Consider the following 21,785-nt stretch of genomic DNA (forward strand, 5'->3'; position numbering starts at 1 on the left):
TTTTCTCTGCAAGTATCCCAAAGATTGCTTCGTGAGCCTGGTTAGAGGCCAGGGTGTCATCTGCATAGAGAATGCTTCATGGTTAACCCCTCACACTTCCCATGTAGAACACGAATATGCACAAATTCCTGTCTGTCCCTACCTCCATCCCTTTTGCCAGCCAGGGGTGTCAGAGTGTCAAAGTAGAACAGATTGCTTTGGTTTGTGTAACAAGGGTTGCTAAAATTGCAATCTTTCCTTCGCAGGCGATTCGGGGAATACTCCGATAACCTCATGCAGGCATTTCATATACAGGCAATTATAGGAAGATAGATTAGAGTGTCCACAAGAATCATAACTTCCCTTTGCCTGATTTATAAGCCTTATCCTTATTTTTTATAATACCATTTATAACATCAACACCATCTAGACAGCTGTCTATGGGAGTTGGTTTCTCCAAAACATATGCTGGTGCCCAGCTGGCATGGGAGACAAGATCCTGGAAGCAAGGTCCTTGGGAGAGCTAATCTCAAGGAGAGGTTATGAGCTCAGGTTCTGGGGTCAGGCCTGGCTGTGTGTCCCAGCTCTGCCACTCACAAGCTGTGTGATGGTGGGCAAGTGGCTTAACCTCTCTGAGCTTTAGTTTCCTCTTCTGTAAATACAGGGTAACAGTAATTCTTACACTTTAGAATTGTGGTCTGCAGTTAATGAGCTGAATCTTTTAAATTGATAAACATTGGGAGGTGTGGGTGGCTCAGTAAGTTAAGTATCTGACTCTTGATTTTGGCTCAGATCATGATCTCAGGGTCCTGGGATTGGCCCCATGTTGGCCTCTGTGCTCAGTAGAGAGTCTGCTTCTCTCTTTCTCTCCTCTGTTCCTCCCTCAACTTACACACACATGCATGCAAATGCACACATGCTTTCTCTTTCAAATAAATAAGTTTTTTAAAAATAAATAAATGGATTAGCATTGTACCTAATGCACAGTTTGCATTCAAGAAATATTAGCTATCATTAAAAGGGCAGAATACAGTGATGAAAGTAAGACCTAAAACTTTATGGGGAGCTATGTGGGAAATAATTCATTCTGTCAAATATCTATTCATTTGTATAATGGCAATAGATACCCACCCTGCATGCTACCTTCAGATGAAGTCCCAATTATTTTTGCCATAGTAGGAAAAACTATTTTCATTGCCTTTTCTTCTCTCTTTCTCTTTCTGTTCTCCAGCTTTTTCCCTGTGGCCAGGCTGAGTGCCCACTTGGCCATTATCAGCCTGTCCTTTTCACCCTGGTGCTCATCACATGAAGCCTGAGTCTCTGGTGACCTCTCCCCATAGTTCCTCATCTATGAAGATGAGAATAAGAAACTGAATAAGACAAAGAAACTCCACCGCCCTTAGCATTATGAGTTGGAAAGCTCTGATGCCCTGGGGCAGCAGAAATACTGTAAGAACCTCCACACTGCCCTTTGGCTTGCTTCCCATAGGAAGCCACAACTTGCCCCGCCTGATAAGTTCTTTATGCTTTAAACAAAAGAGATTATTGGAAGGAAGGACATGAGTGTCTCAAAGTGGTATTTTGGTATGAACGGATGTCTTAAAATAGCATCTTTACGCTTCCCATTGGGACAGGAAGGACCTGAGGAGATAGACCATTAAGTCTGGAAAAGCCAAAATGATTGCCAGGCATTATCATCCCCTGATGGGTAAGAGGGCTCTCTTTGAGAAGTGGCTGTGCACTCCGGCTGATGGGCTGCTGGGAGAGGAGGGGACCCTGTGATTAAGTGAAGGCGGGACGTGCCCTCTCAGAGGACAGCGCCTGTTAGACCCAGAGGCTGGAGCTCGTTTAGGCAGTAGGAAGAAAAGAAGGGGGTTGGATTTGTGTCATTCCTCTCACACCTGACCTGAGACCCTAAGGACAATAACAGGCCATAAGTGACCAGATGATGGCTTCTCTCTGGGACACCAGCCTCTGCTTCTGCATGCCATATCCTTGTTTTCAGATATATTGAGTCCCCTTTGTGTCCCCCACTAAAGAGCCTTTGATTCACAAGTCTTAATGGCCAATCTAGAGGTGAACAGATTCCCTAAGGGAAACAGAAGAGGGGTGTTACATGGTACATCCCATGGTAGGCAACTTAAAAATCCATTATAGACATATCTATTCACCAGATTCCATCTCTGAGGAATTCTTTGTCTCTTGTTATACATGTTGGATCAGCAAACGTTTTCTTAAATGGCCATATATGGTAAATATTTTAGGCTTTGCAAGCCGAGAGGCAAAATCAAAGGTATTACATAGACACTTACATAAGCACTTAAAATATAACCATTAAAAACTGTAAAAAAAACCATTCATAGCTCAAGGGCCATAAAAAATAGAGCTGGATTTGGCCTGTGGACTATAGTTTGCTGACCTGTGTCCTACATAATTCTCAAATTTCTGGCTCACCATTTTGTACTGATCTATCTGAGGCACTTCAGATTCTCAGTTCTGCCCCAGCTTGTATGTTTAAGCCAAACTCATTCCCTAAAACAGTCTCCATACACATAATGGGCTCTAAACAGTTAACAAGAACAAACTAGTTTGAAAATGATCAGAGTTATGGATACTTTTTTTCCTTGTCATATAAGAAAAGATTGGGAATATTGGTGAAAAGGGACCAACATCTCAGGGTTTCTGCCCATGAGTCAGTGAAATTAGGTCATGTTTCAAAGTGAGGGTAATGCCTCTCAGTCTGCTCTAAGGGGAACTGGTCCAGTGATTTGTGGAGGAGAATGAGACCTGCTATTGCTATATCCGTGTTTATGTCCAGCTCAAATACAAGGTACATACATCCATGGGGCAAGATAAGACTCTTTAATGCTGGACTTATTTTTCTTCAGAAACCTTCTAAGACAAATCACCCAGCTACCAAACTACAGAGAAATCTGGACTTCTGCAGACATAGGAGTCAGCAGCAGCTCAATCATGTATCCATTCATTTGTTCAACAAACATTTATTAGACAACCTACTATCTTGGGAGATTTAAAAAAAAAAAAAAAGGAGCAGCCAATGAACTGTGGTGGAACTCAAGTCCAGGCGAGGAAAGAGTTGCTGAAATGGACAAATAAGAATCCATTTAAACCAGAACAAGCTCATGAATGCAGAAAGATCTACCCAGAGTAACATGTGAGAGGATGAGAGTATATGGGACAACATTTCCCCAGACTGGGAAGGAAAAGAAAGGCTTCCAAAAAAGGAATGGTTAGTCCATGTAGTCCAAATGGCAGAAATGAGAAAAGGTGCACAGCACAAGGGCAAGCCTATAAAAGACTAAGGGGATACAGTATATATAAGAAGTCAAAATGTTTGAGATAGAAGGAGTGTTTGGAATATATGTATGTGCATTGGGATGGGGACAGTCCCAGAACAGAGTGGCAAAAGATTAGGCTGGGGAAAAAAAAAGGCCTGGAAGGAAGAAAAAAAAAATCAGAAAGCCCTCTCTGATTTACTTGGAGTTTGTCCTTCATGCTTAAAGCAATGAGAAACCACTGGGAGACTTGAACAGAAGAGTTCCATATTTGTGTTACTAGAAGTAAAAATCGCACAAGTCTTGCTTACCACATGATGACCCAAGTCCCATCAGAATGAAGGTCAAATTTCTGAGTGTGCATTTCAAGGTCTTTTGCCCTTTATCTTTTCTCTGCCTTTCCAGTCTCCCTTCTTTGTATTCTTTGCCTCCTGTCTGCCATGCATTTCCAATGCCAGCCATTCTAGATGGCTTACTCCTTCCCTCAATATGTGATTCACTTTCTATTAGTTATCTATTGCTGTGTATCGAATACTCCAGAGCCTTAACAGCTTCAAAGATAAACATTTATTATCTCAGTTGGTTTCCAAGGGTCAGGAATCCAGGAGTGCCCTAGCTGGGTGGGTCAGGCTCAGGGTCTTTCCTGAAATTGTAGTTAAGATGTCAGCTGGTTGGGGTGGGTGGCTACGTTGGTGAAATGTCTGCTTTTGGCTAAGATCATGCTGCTGGGGTCCTGGGATCAAGCCCTGTGTTGGGTTCCCTACTCATCAGAGGGTCTGCTTCTCCATCTCCCTTTATCCATCTCCCTGCTTGTGCTTGCTCTCTCTGTCAAATAAATAAATAAAATATTTAAAAAAATTGTCACCTGGGGCTTCAGTCACCTGAAGGCTTGACTGGGGCTGGAGGAGCTGATTCTAAGATGGTGTACTCCATTGCAGCTGACTAAGATGCCTTAGCTCCTTACTCACTGGAGGCAGGAAGCCTCAATCCTCATCGTATAGACTTCTCCATAGGGTGTTTTGGTTTTCATGACTTCCCCTGGGTCATGCAGTTCAAGAGAGAAAACAAAGAGGAGTCCAAAATGCCTTCAATGACCTAATCTTGTGTGTCCGGATTATGTCTACCATATTCTGTTTACTAGAAGCAAGTCACTAAGTTCTCCTCATACTCAGGAAAATAGGAATTAAAGATTCAGCTCTTTAAAAGGAGAGTATCAAAGATTTTGTGGACATATTTCAAGTCCACACATAATTTAATGTTGACGCCCCTTTCTCTAAAACAATGGTTCTCACTTGGGGAGAATTTTTTGCTTCTCACCCCCCAGGGGACATTCATCAATGCCTGGAGACAGTTTTGGTGGTCACAAGTGGAAGGGACTGTGCTACTGGCATCCAATGGCAAGAGGCCAGGGGTGCTGCTAAATTAAACATCGTACAATGTACATAACATCCTACTTTCAGCCCAAAGTATCAGTAGTGCCAAGACTGAGAAATCCTAGCCTAAGCTGTTAGTTAGCTGTGTGACTTTGGGCAAATTAAGTATTCTCTGTAAGCTTCAGTTTCCTCAGCTCTAAGATAGCAACACAATATAATCCATCTGGTAGAAAAACGAGATAAAGCATGTAAAAAACAGTCAGTCCAAAGAGTGCCTTCTCTGTGCCAGGCCCTGGGCTAGATATAGGGAACTTGGAGGCGAATGTGCCAGGCACGGGCCTGACTTTGTAACGTTATGTATTTGGAGCTTTAATCAGAACATCAGTCTGTGTTTTAGTATGATTTATCATGCGCAGGTCATTGTTCTATTTATCTGGGAAAATCTTGGAGAGGGGAGCAGCTCTCTTTTCCTGTCCAGCCCACCTCAAAGCCTTGCACCATGTTTTTGCACTGACAAGATATTCAATCAATGTTCGTGGAATTGAATCCCGCCCCGCCCCCCGCTCACATCTCGAAAACAACTGCTTTTTTATATGATTTTAAGGTGTCAGAGATTGTAAAATGTACAGTTTTTTAAATAACAGCTTTCAACTTTGTTAGAAGGGTTTGGGGAGAAAAAAACACTCTGTTAACTGTATTCTTCAATTGTGAGATACGTCCCAATTTGAGAAGTGTTAAAATTTGGAAACCAAAACAAATGTGCATCACAAAATTGATGAAATGTGGTAACAAAAATTGTTTATATCCCAGGCTACTAATTTTGAGTAAAAGAAGCCTGTGTTCCAGCTCTATGATTTTTCTACCTGTGGACATGGTTTTAGTTGCCAGCATATTAGTTTTCTATTGCTGCTGTAACAAATTACCTCCAGTCGTGTGACTTAAACAACGTGTATTTATTGTTGTACAGCTCTGTAGGTCAGAAATCCGAGGGAAATCTCACCAGGCTAACATCAAGGTGTCTGTAGGGCTGCTTTCCTTCTGGAGGCTTTGGGGAAGAGTCTGTTTCCTGGCCTTCTCTGGCGTCTAGAGGCTGCTCTCTCATTCCATGGCTCATGGTTCCTATTCTGCATCTTCAAAGGCAGCAATGGAAGATTAAGTTCTCTCTCTGTCTTCCACAATCTCCCTCTACTTCCCTCTCCTACTTTTAGGGATCCATGTGAGTACATGGAGCCCAGCTGGAGAATCTGGGCTAATCTCTCTGCTTTAAGGTCAGCTGACCAGCAACTTAATTCCATCTGTAATCCTGATTCCCCTTTGTCACGTCACCTAATATATTCACAGGTGCCAGGGATTAAAACGTGGCCATCTATGGAGGGGCAGAGGTTCTGCTTACCATAGCCAGTGACTCTTGAAGGCACCACAGAGTCCCTCTAGATGCGTAGCAGTAATCCAGATCACATCTCTTAACATAGGGAGGTTGAACATGACTCACATTATCCAGTTGGATGGATGAATTCCAGCCACTGCTTTCAAATGGCAGGATGCATGGAAATATTGCACTTCTGTGCTCTTTGCCACTGGGTGAGTGAGATTCAATCCCTTTCTACATAAGCAAACGGAACCTATAAACCTCAATTTGGCTACTCCACTGTTCCAACATAACATTGCTCAGTGTCGTGAAACGTGACTCTTCAAAAATCTATTATGTGACAAGCTGGGTGGTTTATGACACAAATATTGTATTTTGCACACTTCATTTGCAGTTAAATTATTGAACATCTGACAACACAGGCCATGTTCCGTTTCTTAGTGCAAATCCATTAGAAGGTACTTTTTGTTGTTGTTGCTGCTGTTAAATTAGGGCTTTAACATTTCCAGACGTGAGGAGTGAATTTATTTTACAATGATTAAAAATCACTTTGTAATTAGATTTGAATGAATGGGGAGTTATTGAAAAAGCTAAGCCCTGTGTTCAGCCTCTGAAGGAACAATTCCGGTGCTTATGTTTCAGTGGTATTTACTGTTATGTCACTTGGCAATTTTGCAAAAGAGGAAATTAAGGCCAAAGGGGAAACAACAGAGTCTCAAGAGTTGAGACTGGGGAGGTAAATCTCCAAAAGGACTTGAATTTGAAATCATTACTTGAGATAGATTCGACTTTGGATTTTTAAAGCCCTAAACTGTCCTGTGCTCTCAGTGATGAGGCCATTTGTACAACCAGGGTCATAATATCAACATCTGTTAGGGCTAGGCAGTTAAAGCAAAGGAGATAAATAATGCCAGTGAATTTTGGTACATTTGGGAGTAGTGGGGACTGTGGAAAATTGGAAAGCACATTCCCTCTCTAAATGCAGAGCTGCTCCTCAGCTCCCACTGATTTTTTTTTTTTTTGAAGAGTATAGGAGACCAGTCTTGCCAAATTTTCCAGCTTTTCACAAGAAACAGGATTCTTTTTTTCCCTCAAGTTTTTATTTAAATTCCAGCTAGTTAGCATGCAATGCAACATTAATTTTAAGGGCACAATATAGTGACTCAACACTTCCATACGACACCCAGTGTTCATCATAACAAGTGCCCTCCTTAATCGCCATCACCTGTTTCACCCATCCCGCTTCCCACCTTCCCTCTGATAACCATCAGTTTGTTCTCTATAGTTAAGAGTCTGTTTCTTGGTTTGTCTCTTTTATTCCTCCTATGTTCATTTGCTTTGTTTCTTAAATTCCACATATGAATGAAATCATTTGATAATTCATCTTTCTCTAATGTATTTCACTTAGCATAATACTCTCTAGCTCCATCCACATCATTGCAAATGGCATCTACCTTATCTCCATTATCTGTTCATCAGTCATTAGGTATTTGGGCTCTTCCCATAATTTGGCTATTGTTAATGATGATGCTGTAAACACCGGGGTGCATGTATCCCTTCAAATCAGTATTTTTATAATCTTTGGGTAAATACCTCATAATGCAATTGCTGGACCATAGGGTAGTTATCTTTTTAACTTTTTGAGGAACCTCCATACTGTTTTCCAGAGTGGCTGCACCAGTTTGCATTCCCACAAACATTGTAAGAGGCTTCCCCTTTATCTACATCCTCGCCAACATATGTTGTTTCCTGTGTTGTTGATTGTAGCCACTCTGACTGGTGTGAGGTGATATCTCATCATGGTTTTGATTTGATTTTTGATTTCTAGGTTCCAACATACCAGAAAAACTATATGCAAACTTGGCCAGTGCTGCAAACTTTGAAGTAAGGACTGTAGTGCAGCGAGATATATATAGTTCACACAGTATACTATTAAACAGCCTATGAACAGAATTGCCTGTTTTAACCTTGGTTTGTCCATCTATTAACTGTCAGTAACCTTGGGCAAGTTACTTAACATCTGTCTCCATTTTAGTTTCTTCTCCAAGTAAAATGTAAGTAATATCTAAAAAGTAAGTAATGTAATAAATATGAGTAATTCTCATAAGGTTATTGTGAAGGGTCATCTGGGTGGTTCAGTAGGTTATGCATCTGACTCTTGATTTCAGCCCAGGTCATGATCTCAGGGTGTGAGATTGCATCAGGCTCCATGCTGGAGTGTGGAGCCTGCCTGAGATTCTTTCTCTCTGTCCCTTCCTCTTGCATTCTCTCTCTCTCTCTCTCAAAAAAGAAATACATGCGGTTATTGTGAAGATTTAGAATTAATTCCTATTTAAGTCCAGTAGGGACTGAATGTAAGAAGGGTTTATGTTGTTCTATTGTTGTTTTTGCTAATAAGGAAACTGAAACAACTTGTGTTCAGAGTTTAGGTGACCTTGCTCAAGATCACATAGTGAGTGTGACTCTACATTATTCTTCTGTATTGCTTCTGGTGAAGGTGTCAATGACTATCTCATAACTAGTTTAAAAGTGGGAAAAATAGGGGCACCTGGCTGGCTCAGTCAGAAGAGCATGTGACTCTTGATCTCGGGGATGTGAGTTCCAGCCCCACATTGGATGTGGAGATTACTTAAATAAATAAAACTTTAAAAAATAATGAACTTATGGGGGGAAAAGTGGGAAAAATATAAGCCCATGATTTGGGTGCTAAGATGCCCAAAGCCTGTTTCATTAACTCTTGATAAATAAACCACATGAATACAAATAAATGCCTTCTTCCCTCATTACTGGATTTTGGAGCAAGATTAGAAACAAAATCATATTCCTTGTAATCCTTCAGTGACTCCCTATGATCCTAGGGGTAAATCATGATTATTTAGTATGGCTTTTGGGACCCTCCATGATCTGGTCTCTCCTACCCTGGAAGTCCCTGACTTATAGTCTTTGTTCCCACCCTACTGTACTTTCTCTGTGTCCAATATGCAGCTTATCTCCTCTTGCCTCTGGGAATTGTATTTTATTCCCTCTGCCTGAGACACTATTAGGAGCATAAAACTGAGTTAATCACATTTCCTACCTCCTGACATATCATCATCCTTGGTCAATGGGTGGCCCTTGTCTTATTTTATTATTCATTTATTTTCTTATATACATACTTCCCAATATCATTTTCTTCTCTCACGTGTTTGACATATGTTTGTAAATATTGTAAAATATGCAGGGTTATTTTGATTGTGTGTTTTTAATTAACATAAATAGCATTATGTTATCCACCTCATCCTGAGGCTTTCTTCACTCAGTGCTGTTTTAAGATGTATCTATATTTCTTTTTGTGTATTTAGTCTGTGACTTCTTCATGCTGTATGATTTTCTGTGAGGTACATTTATCACATCTTAGTTATTCAGTCCCCTAATGATGGACACGTGGGTTGCCGTCTTGATATTACAAACACACTGCATGATACAGACTTATCCCTTTATGAATCTGTGTGGGAACTCCCCTAGGATATATACATAGGTGATAATAGGTAATAGTGTAGACACATACCTAAGTTCACCAAGTCTCACCAGCTAGCTTTTCCAAATGGTTTTACCAGTTTACACTCCCACCATGAAGGAAGGAGAGTTCCTGGCTCCATGCTTGCTGGCATTTGCCTCCTGTCTCATATTTCGCCATTCCAATGGGTAGGTAGTTTCTCCTTGTTTTAATTTGCCTGTCTCTAGTTACTGAAGAGTTTGTCTCTTCCTATGTCATGGAGCTAGCCAGGTTTCTCCATATCTGAATCATCCGTTCATGGTTTTCGTTTTGGTTTGTTTTGTTTTATCATTCCCTGGGATTTTCTGTCTTCATAATCTACAGGAGCTCTTTGTATATTCTAAATATCTAACCTGCTTTTGGTTCTGGATGTTGTAAATGCATCTCAGGGTCTATCACGTTCACCTCTGCTTCCTGGGCTTGCTGTCTCCAACTCATTCTTCAGGATCACCCTAGATGTCCCTTCCTTCATGAGGCATTGCATGAGTTTCCTGGATATCCTGGAACTTGCACTGTTATCTATCTCGTGTATACTCCTACAGTCCCCTCTGCTTCTGTCATACTGCTTATCAATCTATCATAATCACCTGTTGGAGTCCCAGCTTCCCCAAAGTGATTTTGAGCTCCCTGAGGCTATAGATCACTTCTCGTTCATTGTGACATCTTCAGCTCCCATTTCGGGGCTTAGACTGAAGGTCCAGGACAAACATTTGTTGAACCAGTGAGACGTAAACTCATCTATTAAATACTTCCTATGCACACAGTTTGATATATGAGCATTCTGGGCAGTGCTCCATTGCCCTGCAGTGACCCTACAAGGGAGGATTTGTTATCCCCATTTTACAGATGAGGACACAGAAATGATGTGCAGGGGAGATGGGTGACTATAAACATTTGCTATTCTCAACACTCATTGTATATGAAACCCCATCAAGCTGCCAAATTAGGGTTTTAGAAGATCTTGCCAGAAGCATAATCATTTATTTGCCCTTAAATATTTTTTATTGCTGAACATGGCTACAAGAATCTGATGTGGTCTGCCCCTCTCTCCAGCATCATTTCTTCTGCCATCACCACCACCTCTCTCTCTCTCAAAGTCTCAGGAACACCTGATCCCCTTCAAGTTCCTCAGATACTGTTCCGTATCTTCAGAGCAGCACTTCTCAGCCTTCAATGCAAATATAAATCAACTGGGGATCTTGTTAAAAAGTTCAGATTCTTGTTTGCAACATCCCAGGTGAGGCTTGAGACTTTGCATTTCCTGCAAGCTCCCAGGTGATGTTGATGCTTGCTGGTCTGAAGACCACATTTTGAGTAGCTAGAATTTAAAATACTCTTTACTTGATTCTATCCTACCTCCCAACTGTTCATGCTTTGGAGCTCAGCTTAAATTTTACTGCCTCGGGGAATCTATCCCTAATCAGACTAGACCAAGAAATATATCCTCACTGCACTGTCCTCTTGCTTTTTGAAGCTCTTACCACTATCTTATTAAGGAGCCACCAAAAGAGTCATGTAACGGCTGTCTCCTAACTCAAATACAAACTCCATGAAAGAGGAAGCATCAGTTGGGCTCCCCATTGTAGTCCTTGTATCTGAGCATGTCTTGCCCGTAATAGGATCTCAGTAACTATGCATGGATTGAAAGGAATGAATGGACATGAATGTCCTAACATTTGATTCAGAGACCCCATGACAATGGGTTATTAACCTCTTTTGGGCTACAGACCCCTTTGAGAATTTGAGGAAATCTGTCCCCAAGAAACACCTCTCCCAGAAAATTGGAGATTTTTGCCTAACCATCACATTCCATTTCAGCAGGTAAAGAATTACTGCCCTGTGTAAATATAATCACCAAGCATCTCTTCCTATGAGTGAAGGTGCCCCCTAGATCTTCCCTCCTTTTACTTCAGTCAGTCTAATGTCGGAGGAACACTGTGGGGACTCCTACCATCGACACAGCATCTTCACCCCTAAATTCATCCAGAGGCAGTGGTAAAGAGTGGGGGAAATGTGGCCTGAGCAAGGCAGGGGTGTGCATCTCCTGCTGAAAGGACTGCATCTTGCCAGATAACAAGTGAATTACCATGACAGAAGTGAAACTTGACATGAGCTAGAAATCCTTTCACCTGGATGGAAATGGGCTGGTTTTTCATCTGAGCTCTGGCCACTGATCCTGATTTTAAAACATCTCAGAGACCTACCTCTCTCATCATTTCTGTGGCTCTTTGTCTCCTGTAGATAGAAATGCCTCGCTTGGTGGACTAGTGTGGACTTCAGTGACAGAGGCACCTGCTTTCACATCTGGTTCACCAAAATCTGAGACTAGTGGGTGGAGAGTTAACTTTCCTGCACCTTGGCTTCCATATCTGTGAAATGGGTCCCATCAAAATATCCTCTGAAGTCCTGGGACATATTTTCAGTGCTGAAACAATGCCTGTCATCTGTATTGCTCTTGCTTTTAAACAGAAGCTTCCTTACTGGGTCCCACTGTCTCCCCTATAACAGAGCCAGCTTAGAGGGGCTTACTTTGTCATTTTAGGCTAATTATCTAATCTTTTTGCTCAATTCTCTCCTCCTAGGCTTCTGAGGATATAGTACATTATAATCTGTTATTGGCACTGCTATTTATTTGCAGCCAGGGACATTTTATTCTTTTCCAACTTGTACAAACCTGGGCTTGGCTTCCATCCACAGCCAGACCTAGAAATTATAATGCATTACCAGGTAGGTATTCATTTCCTGGTATTATTCTAAAAGACTTCTGGGGCTCAAGAGATTTTGAGCAGTGAATTTAAGGAAGACACCCTGTAGGTTGCGGTAAAAGTCTGTGTAGGTACTATTTAAGGTGATTTTTTTTAAGTCTTTAATATTCTTTCAGAGGTTCAATTATTTACCATGCTAGCTTCAGGTAGAGAGTAATTTGAATATCACTGTGGGTGAGAGACGGGTGGAGAAGAAGGCGGCAGTTTGCAAATCACACAAGTCAGTCTTGGCTTTGGTGAATACCACCAAGATGCAGAAATATAGGCTTGCACTCTATTCCATGTTATAGTTTATTGATTTTTAAAATAAAATTACACAGGTAATATATTGCTGTCTGCAAGGATGATATTTGGAATACACAACTGTGATAGACAAGTGAGCTAAGCTTTAGGCTAGAGTAGGAATCTGAAGACCCCCTGGGCAACCAAAGCATTAACCCTGTACCTGCTGGATGATGGGAAAGGCTGGAGGGAGGGGAAGACCCTAGGAAAGGGCACAGAATGGTCAGGATAGTAGGAGACATCCTTTACCAACTGGTGCACAAATACTTCAGTATTTTAACAACTGCTATAGCCCTAAGGTTACCTAAATGTTAAATATTAGTTGTATTAGTTGTAACATGTAAATGATAAGAATATAATGAGGAATGCTCAATCTTGGGGCTCCTGGGTGGCTCAGTCTGTAAAGCATTCGACTCTTTTTTTTGTTAAGATTTTGTTTATTTATTCATGAGACACACACACACACACACAGAGAGAGAGAGAGAGAGAGAGAGGGAGAGACACAAGCAGACTCCATGCAGGGACCCTGATGTGGAACTTGATCTCGAGTCTCCAAGATCAGGCCCTGGACTGAAGGTGACACTAAACCACTGAGCCAACCGGGCTGCCCAGCATCCGACTCTTGATTTCAGCTCAGGTGACCTCAGGGTGGTGAGATCAAGCCCTGTGTCGGGCTCCACACTCAGCATGGACTCTGCTTGAGATTGTCTCTCTCTGCCCCTCCCTCTGCTCACACTCTCTCTTTCTTTCCAAATAAATGAATAAAATCTTAAAAAAAAAAAAAAGAAAAGAAAAGAAACGATCAGTCTCCCCCTTCAAATCCCACCTCTTCTTCCTCTGTTACATGCCCACCTCCGCTGTGGTTTATTTCCTCAAACAGTAGGTACAAGTGGATCTCTGGGTAGTTTTTTTTTTTTTTAATTTTTTAATTGCTTCACCCAAAGTGGAATCCTACATTATGAATAATAATAGCTAACAGTTGTTAAAGCTTATTATTTACCAGGCATGGTTCTAAGCAGTTTACGTGATTAACTCTAATGTTCCCATGAGTTTTCTCAGCCAACAGATGAGGAAACAGGCAGAGCGAAGTTCTTTAACTTGCAAGCTCATAAATGTCAAATCAAGTCCAAGTGGCCCAGCTCCAAACCCCCACCTTCAGTATCAAGAACTAAGCTAAATAAATGTTACCTGCACTTTCTGTCAGAGATCTGACTCATTCCTCTAAATGACTGCATCATATTATCTTGTATGGTTTACCATATTTCATTAACCCTTTTCCCTTCTATAAGCATCCAGAATATTCTTCATTCCCTGCCTCTCCCCCTCCCTCTTTCTCCCTCTTCCTCTCTCTCATTTGCCTGACACCTTTCTGCATTTCTCTTTTCTTTTCCTTGTAGGAGGATACTACACATGATGCTCTAATGTACATGTTTGTCCTTGTACAAATAAGCCTCTGCAAAGCTTTTATTTCTGGGATATGCATACACACCCAAAATAGGGAATTGCTGGGCCTAATGCCAAGGATATTTTTTTATTTTAATAAATATTACTAGGATGACATCGTAAAAACAGTATATACCATTCCAACCAGCTGTATGTGCAATTATCAGTTTCCCACATCCTTTCCAGTGCCGGAGTTTATCTGTCTTTTTAATCTTTTGCCACAAATAGAAGATGAAGGGTGCCACATGGTTGCCCTTCATTGACACTTTCCTTATCAGTGAGATTGAGCCATGTTCTTATAGTCAATGGCCTTCTGCCCCAAATTACCTGTTCCTATTTGTGTGTTTTTCCCAATTTTAAACTTGGTTACCTTCCTTCTTATCAGTTCACAGGAGACCTCCAGCTATTTGGAATACTAACCCCTTTATGAATCATGGGTATTGCAAATGTTCCATCCTGGTTATCCTTGTTTTCTGTTTTTATGTGGTCTTTGGTTGAACAGGTTTAATATTTTTTTCTTTCTTTCTTTCTTTCTTTCTTTCTTTCTTTCTTTCTTTCTTTCTTTCTTCTTTATTTCTTTTTTTTTTTTTTTACAATCAGCTTGTCAATCATTTATTGTGCAGCTTCTGGACTTCCTGTCTCACTTAAGAAGGTCCTCTCACATTCTGAGTTTATACATATAGTCTCTTTCCTTCTTATTTCTTTTATACATTTACATATTCAATCTATTCAGAATTGATTTCTATATCTGATTTGATGTGTGAATCTGTATTTTCCTCCAGACGGAGAACCAAATATACAGTTCCGTTGATTAAATTAAACACAGCCTTCCCCATGAGTGGAGATGCCACAGTCAGGACAGAGTACAGAGTCACAGGGCTGGGTAGAAACTCAGAAAGGCAGAGTCCAACCATGGCTCCTAATTCCCTCACTCCTCCGATTGGCCATACATGTGGCCACATGGCCACAACCTGGCCCAGGGCCTCTTTGGAAAAATGCCTTCTCCAACCATCTGCTTCTCTTAAGAAAGTAGGCAGTGTCTAGGGAACTAATAGGAAGGAGGCCACTGAGTCTGGACAAAAAGGTACTCCGTCCCCTCTCCCCCCAAATACACAGGATTTGGTCTGATTCAGGAAGGTTGGAGCCTGGTCACTACTGGGGAAAGCGTGTGTGAAATCAGATCAGATTCTGGAGTACACAGTACCAGCACCCTGAAAGAGAGTGCAATTCTGCAGTCAGCACCTGCCTGCTATTTGAAATATGCATTGAGAGCTAAAAACTTGTGCACAGATGAGCTGGCAGTGTCTTTCTGCTTTACCTGGGAATGAATATAAGCAGAAACATAGGTCAGGTTTCAGCATGCAGTTTATCTGTACAGAAGTTTAGACAAAGGCTAAAGGCGCTTGATATTTGCCAACCCAACCAGAAAGCTGAGAAACTGGTTTGGCCACTGTTTTCTTTTCTTTTTTTCTTTTTCTTCTCTCTCCAGTTTCTCTGCACTTCCCTCCTTCTCTCTCTCTCTGCCTTCCTGTCTCTCATCTTTTTTTGGAAGATGAGATCCTGAGGATCCCTAGGTCTCTAGAGAACTCATCTTCAAGGCAGAACCTCAGCAGCCAGCTCTGTGTTTGATCAACACTTGAAGTGCCTGCAAATACTCTTTGCTTCTCATTTAAATTTGTATCGATCTCCCAAATGGCAAACAGGTAACCAAAATAAATTATCTAAATAGAGTTAATCAGGAAGGAGCAGGAGCACCAGAGGAATCTGGTGCCGGTCAGGCAGATTTTGCTGATGTGGAAAAGCTGTTGGAATGAAATATGTATGCTTTGGACAGGAGAACATAAACAAAAGCCAGTCCCTGAGAAGTCAGAATTACTGAGAAATGAACCAGGGTCTCCTTGTGCAGAAGTGTTCTGTGGATGGCAAGACCTGGAGGTGGGAATACATGGATCATTAAGAGCTGTCTCCTTCTTGAGAACAGGCTGCAGAAATCTTTTATGGGTAAGGAGAGACCTGCTTATAATAGGTGTATGGGTTTTTTCAAATCAAACAATTTCAAGCTAAACAATGCTTGGCACTAGGGGAACAAAAAGAAACAGTGGAGAGACGAGGTGATGTTTATCTTTTCAGTTTGTGCCTTAGAGTAGCTTTTGTCTAATTTTTTTTTCTGATGTTGACTTAAGGAGTCATCTTATAAGAGAGGTGGACATGCAATGCAACATTAGCCAATCAGTTTTCACTCCCCTCCTCGAAGGGGCTGTTTCAGAGTTGGATCCAGGATAGTCAACATAAATGTTTTGCCAACAGTGTTTGGGTTCTTTGATTTCCTGGATTTCTTTTGGGTTCGTTGATGTAGTTGCCAACATCTAAACAATTGGTATGCTATATGTAAAATCATGGATTTCTGTCTTCTCTTTAAGAAATCAGATGATCAGTGAACTCTGGGCTCATACCCTTCCCTGGCAATAGTCTGCTGGTGTGGCCCAGTGACTGTCCTCTTCAGATGAGCAGGAGGTTCCACTTTGCCAAATTCCATACCCAGGCCATGTCCACTTGAGTTTCTGACCTTGTCAAAGATAGCAGTTACGCCTAATTTCATGTCACATCAAATGTCAAGGATGATGGACACTTCCGAGGAAGGGAAGTGAGTTGTCTAAGAGCACACAGCAGGTTGATATCATAAATGGGAAAAGAACCCAGGATATTCTTAGATTAGCTTTGCAGAAGAAACAATACTCCTTACATTTCCTTCCAGGAAAGAGCTGGTTCCTCCAAGGATGCTTCCAATTATCTTTAGTGATGTGAAGGTACTACTGGTGGGAATTTCAGATCCAGTGGGGTGGTAAATATTTGTCTTCTCACAAAATGCTTTTCACAGGTGAGTGCCAACTCCTCTTATGATCAGGGTTGAAGGCTGGACCAATAAAACTCTTCTCTTCCTGACCATTAAGAAAGCTATGACAACATCATTCATTCTTGCTGAACTAAGTATGATTTATAAGCTTACAGATGGAAAAAAAAATCCATCTTTATTCACTTGTCCCTTCAACTGCTTGTGTGTGTGTTTATTCACCCCACACTTACTGAGCATTCACTATATGCCATGTTCTCTGCTAACTTACAGAGACACAAATATTGGTCCCTGAAACTCTCAGTTGAGCTATAGGCTATAGTGCATTATAGGCTATAATGCACACACAAAGGAGGATTGACTTCACTGAGGAAGTGCCATGTTATTATTAACCTTTTCAAGACCAAGAAGAATCCCTTTTAGGTAGGAGTCAAGAATTAGCAGCTGTGAACTGCCCTAAGAGCCCAGACCCACTTTGGTTGGCCTCACCATTTTAAAAATTAAATAAGGGAAGGGAGAAGAAATGTGTGGGAAATATCAGAAAGGGAGACAGAACGTAAAGACTGCTAACTCTGGGAAACGAACTAGGGGTGGTAGAAGGGGAGGAGGGCGGGGGGTGGGAGTGAATGGGTGACGGGCACTGGGTGTTATTCTGTATGTTAGTAAATTGAACACCAATAAAAAAAAATAAAAAAAAATAAAAATAAAAAAAAATAAAAAAAATAAAAATTAAATAAAATGATTATGTTTACCACATTTAAAAATTGGAAGATTTCAAATAAAAATCCAGATTTCCAACTTCTCTTTAAAAATAGTGGATCTGAGGGGTGCCTGGGTGGCTCTTTTGGTTAAGCATTTACCTTCAGCCCAGATCCCAAGGTCCTGGGGTCGAGCCTCACATCAGACCCCCTCCTCGGTGGGGAGCCTGCTTCTCCCTCTCCTTCTGCTGCTCCCACTACGTGTGCTTGCTCTCTCTATCTTTCTTTCAAATAAATAAATAAAGTCTTTTTTAAAAAGTAAAAAATAAAATAAAAATAGTGGATCTGAAAATACCAGGTTTACATCCCCTATGGCAACAATGAGATGTGACTGAATGCTGGGTGCTCATTTTTAGAGAGGGCATGCATTCCAGTTTGTTCCAAGCCCCACCACTCCCTATTACATTATTCATAGTCTCCATCATAAAGGTATATACCCTGACTGACCTCTCCAGGGATATAAATTGGTATTCTGTGATCTAGCATCTCAAAGAATATACAGTGGTCACAGAGAAGGGGTGGAGAAAAAGGTGTAGTCAGAGACACAGAGATGGGAAATATATAATATATTCAGGGAACTGCATGTAGTTCCATGTGGCAGGCAGATGATTAAGTGCAAGAGGTAGGCAGAAATGAAGCTGAAGAAGTAGCCCAGGGACAGATTACCTATGAAAGGCCCTGTGGGTCATGCAAAGGACTTTGTACTAAATCCTGTACTCAATGGGAAACCGTTAGATTCTTGGCACGGGCGTGTTGTCATGACATTTGTGTTTTCAAAAGAGCACTGTGCAATCATGGAGTGAATACAAGTGGCAAAGGTAATGAAAGAGGCTGGGAGACCATTTGGGCATTAATTGCGCTGATCCAGGGTAGAGATGAGGGACTCAGTAATCTTCAATTCATGGCCAGCAGAGGCACGTGGCAAATGATTGTTAATGATTGAGCGATGAGTGAGAAAGTCTCAAGGATTGCTTGTTCCTTTTATCAACCAAGAGCCACCATGATGGGCCCTCTAGGCTTCCTACAGCCAGAGTTAGGCAAGCATTCACAGATGGGCCAAAACTGAGTACTTCCCTGTCTGTAAAATGCTTTTTGGCAAAGTGCATAGGAATTTAGACTTTCTTAGTAGTAATTACACTATAATGCCCCAGGTGCCCCCAGAGTGTACTCAGAGAATTAATGGGCCTATCCGTCTCATTTACTTCTTCGGGTCCCAGGGTCTCCTTCCACAAATGAGCATTCTCAGCACACTGAATGAGACCCTGGAGGACCAGAAGAATGATTGCTTCTCTCCAAGGTGATCCAGAGGTGAATATCATCCCCTGGAGGATGCCTCTGGCCCATTGACTGGGAAACACTGCAGTGACCGAGGCAGAAGGCGCTCCAAATGCAAAGAACATTATTCCAAGCAAACGAGGGAGCCCAGCAATTATTTCCACTCAAAAGTTGGTAATGAATCGGCATGTTTATTTATTCATTCATTAAATGTAGGCAAACAAGCAACCAAAGAGGAAGCCGTCTGGCCATTCTTTTAATGAATCTGCCCCATTTCTGAGTGAAATGTAGGCCATGCAGATGAAATGCTGAGCTCTGGAAATATATTACCCACTCAGGAAGCCATCCTTCCAGCCTTAATTAAAGAAAATCAACAACTCCCTTTTGCAGTGGATGATGATGGAAATCAAACCAAGGAACTGAAATACAGACTTGCCAGCTTGCAAGCTGGGTCAGGCTTGACTGGGCTTGCAGAAACCAGGGAACCTCATGAATTCATTGGAAAGATTGTGCCTTGGGTGGCACCAGAACCCTGTAACATCAACAGCAGCCAAGATATTACAGGCAATTAATGTCATTATAGGACACCAAATATTTTTTGATGAAGCTTTGATGACTCATTCATTCATTCGTTCATTCCCTCAATTTTTTATTTGTCCATATGCTCATTCATTCATCTACTCAGTAAGCATTTACTAAGTACCTACTACGTGCTAGGCATTGCACCATGGATATAAAAAGCTAATCAAAAATAAACATTGTCTCATTCTATTACTCTTAATTTTTAGTAGAGAAGATGTTTACTAGGGGAATTATCACATAAATATGTAATGATAAATTGCAAAAGAACTCAGAGGGAAAACTACAAGAAGCCAGCATATAAACCAGTTGAGGACAAGGAGAAGAAGGTAGAACAATCCAGATACGGAGAACAGTATGTGCTCATGTGCCAATTTCCAGAAATGGAAGGGAGCACCATCACCAGAGAGAATGCCCTTTGGGTATGGTTTTGCCTCACCTTTGTATACCAAGTAATGGAATTCTCTTTATATGATTAAATTAGGAAATGTTTGTGGACTGAAAACTGCCATGATAAGATAAGGCTTAGTTTGAGTGTGTTGGTCTAGATGCCAAGGAGACTGATGGGAACCCTGATTTCACCCTTTTAACCTCTTAAAAGGAGGACTGAGCTTGCCTTGATGCAGTAGGAACATGAACTCTGGACCTCCTGTCATGTGGATTGCCTCTACCTCAAACCCAGTGTCCTAGAGAGCTCTTGGTTCTTAGCTCCCACGCTCCTCCTGTCCATGAGTCTGCCAATCCCTAGTGCATGGACTCTGGAGATTCATCATGCAATTAAAACCTGCACCTGCTGCTTATAATCTCTATAACTTTGGGCAAGTCATTTAATCTCATTTTGCCTCAGATTCCTTGTCTAAAAATTGGGTGTGATAGTAGTGTCTATCTTAGACTTGAGGCTGTGGTGAGGAGGGGCTATATGGAAGACACAGAGCAGACATGCATACTGATATTATTATTACTTAGGTAATTCTCCTCATTCCCACTTCAGACCAAAGTGCAAGAAAGAAGCTTATGTTTAACATCAGAGTATGTGGATGGACTTGTGTGTGTGTGTATGCTCCATGTCATTAAGCACAACTGAAAGGTAAACACCCCTGAGACAGGTGTAAAATGTGTGTGATGTGAGTAATGGCTCTTGGCCATGTCTAATGCAGGGATCCTTGGGTAACTGCAAAGTCAGGGTGGCTGGAGTCCATGAGACTTGGAGTATTTTAGTAGGATTCTGCTGATGGCATCTGGGTAGCAGCTTGTGACAGTGTTTGCAGTAATAGCATGTCCTCCTGAAGATGGTGATATTTTCCAACTCCATCTCTTTAACTGCCCCACCCACTTAGCTAGCCATGGTCTACTGAGTTCTGCATGGAGTATAGCCTGTCTCACGTCCATTTTATACCCAAGCTGTTCTTTCTGCTCTGAAAGCACTCTTTGCCTACTTCCCTTCTCATTCACAGCCATCAGGCAAACCATTCACCTTCCAAGACTTGGCTTATACATCTGTCCCCACTGAGTATCTCTTGGACTCATCTTCCATCCCCCATCATTATAAGATCAGACATTTTCTTCTTTATTCCTGACTGAAATGTATATATAACACATGCTGTCTTGTCTTATTAGACTTATAAGTCTGTCTCCAAACATAGATACTAGGAACATTCCTACAAGACAGAGCTTTGTTATGTCTCTTGTGTGCCCGGGATCCAGCGCAATGCTTGGCATGCAGCTGGTACTTAATAAATGTTGGTTGAATTAATAAACAAATGAAAGAACATGTGAAAATCTATTTTATCATCCCTTGAGTAGGAAAGAAATCAATTAAACCACTATAAATGATGGCTTGGGAATGGGTGCTTATTTGCTTCTCAAGCTCATTCATGGAATGCTACCTGACAGTTTAAACGGATGGCTTTGTTACATGCAACAACTTGGGATGAATCTCAAGAGAATTATACTGAGTCAAAAAAATTACGTGCTATATGATTCCATATCTAGAACTCTCTTGAGTGAAAACTCTAGCGATGGAGCCCAGATTAGTGGATGCAGAGAGGAGAGTGCAGGGAGGGAGGAAGGGAGCAGTGGGTATAAAGGGTAGCGGCAGGGGGTGGGGAGGGGTTCTTAAGATAAGACTGTCCTGACTGGTGGTGTCCTCTGGTCTATTCATGTGGGAAGATTACAGAAAACTAGACAACGCACACCCACAAATGAGTGGACATAAAACTAATGAAATCTGACAAAGGGTGATTAGTTGTATCAATGTCAATTTCCTGGTTGTGTTATTGT

The 21,785-nt window shown here is 41.5% G+C and overlaps 1 long non-coding RNA gene across 1 annotated transcript; it reads left to right on the forward strand.

Annotated features, from left to right (window-relative positions):
* The first annotated feature begins 15,518 nt into the window (after positions 1 to 15,518).
* LOC144318121 (uncharacterized) lies at positions 15,519 to 21,294 on the forward strand. Its single transcript, XR_013383963.1, has 4 exons — positions 15,519 to 15,745; positions 15,877 to 16,043; positions 16,798 to 16,920; positions 18,869 to 21,294. It is a non-coding gene; the product is annotated as an uncharacterized LOC144318121 (long non-coding RNA).
* Positions 21,295 to 21,785: the final 491 nt, after the last annotated feature.

Source organism: Canis aureus, chromosome 8 (genome assembly GCF_053574225.1).
Source record: "Canis aureus isolate CA01 chromosome 8, VMU_Caureus_v.1.0, whole genome shotgun sequence".
Lineage (NCBI taxonomy): Eukaryota > Metazoa > Chordata > Mammalia > Carnivora > Canidae > Canis > Canis aureus.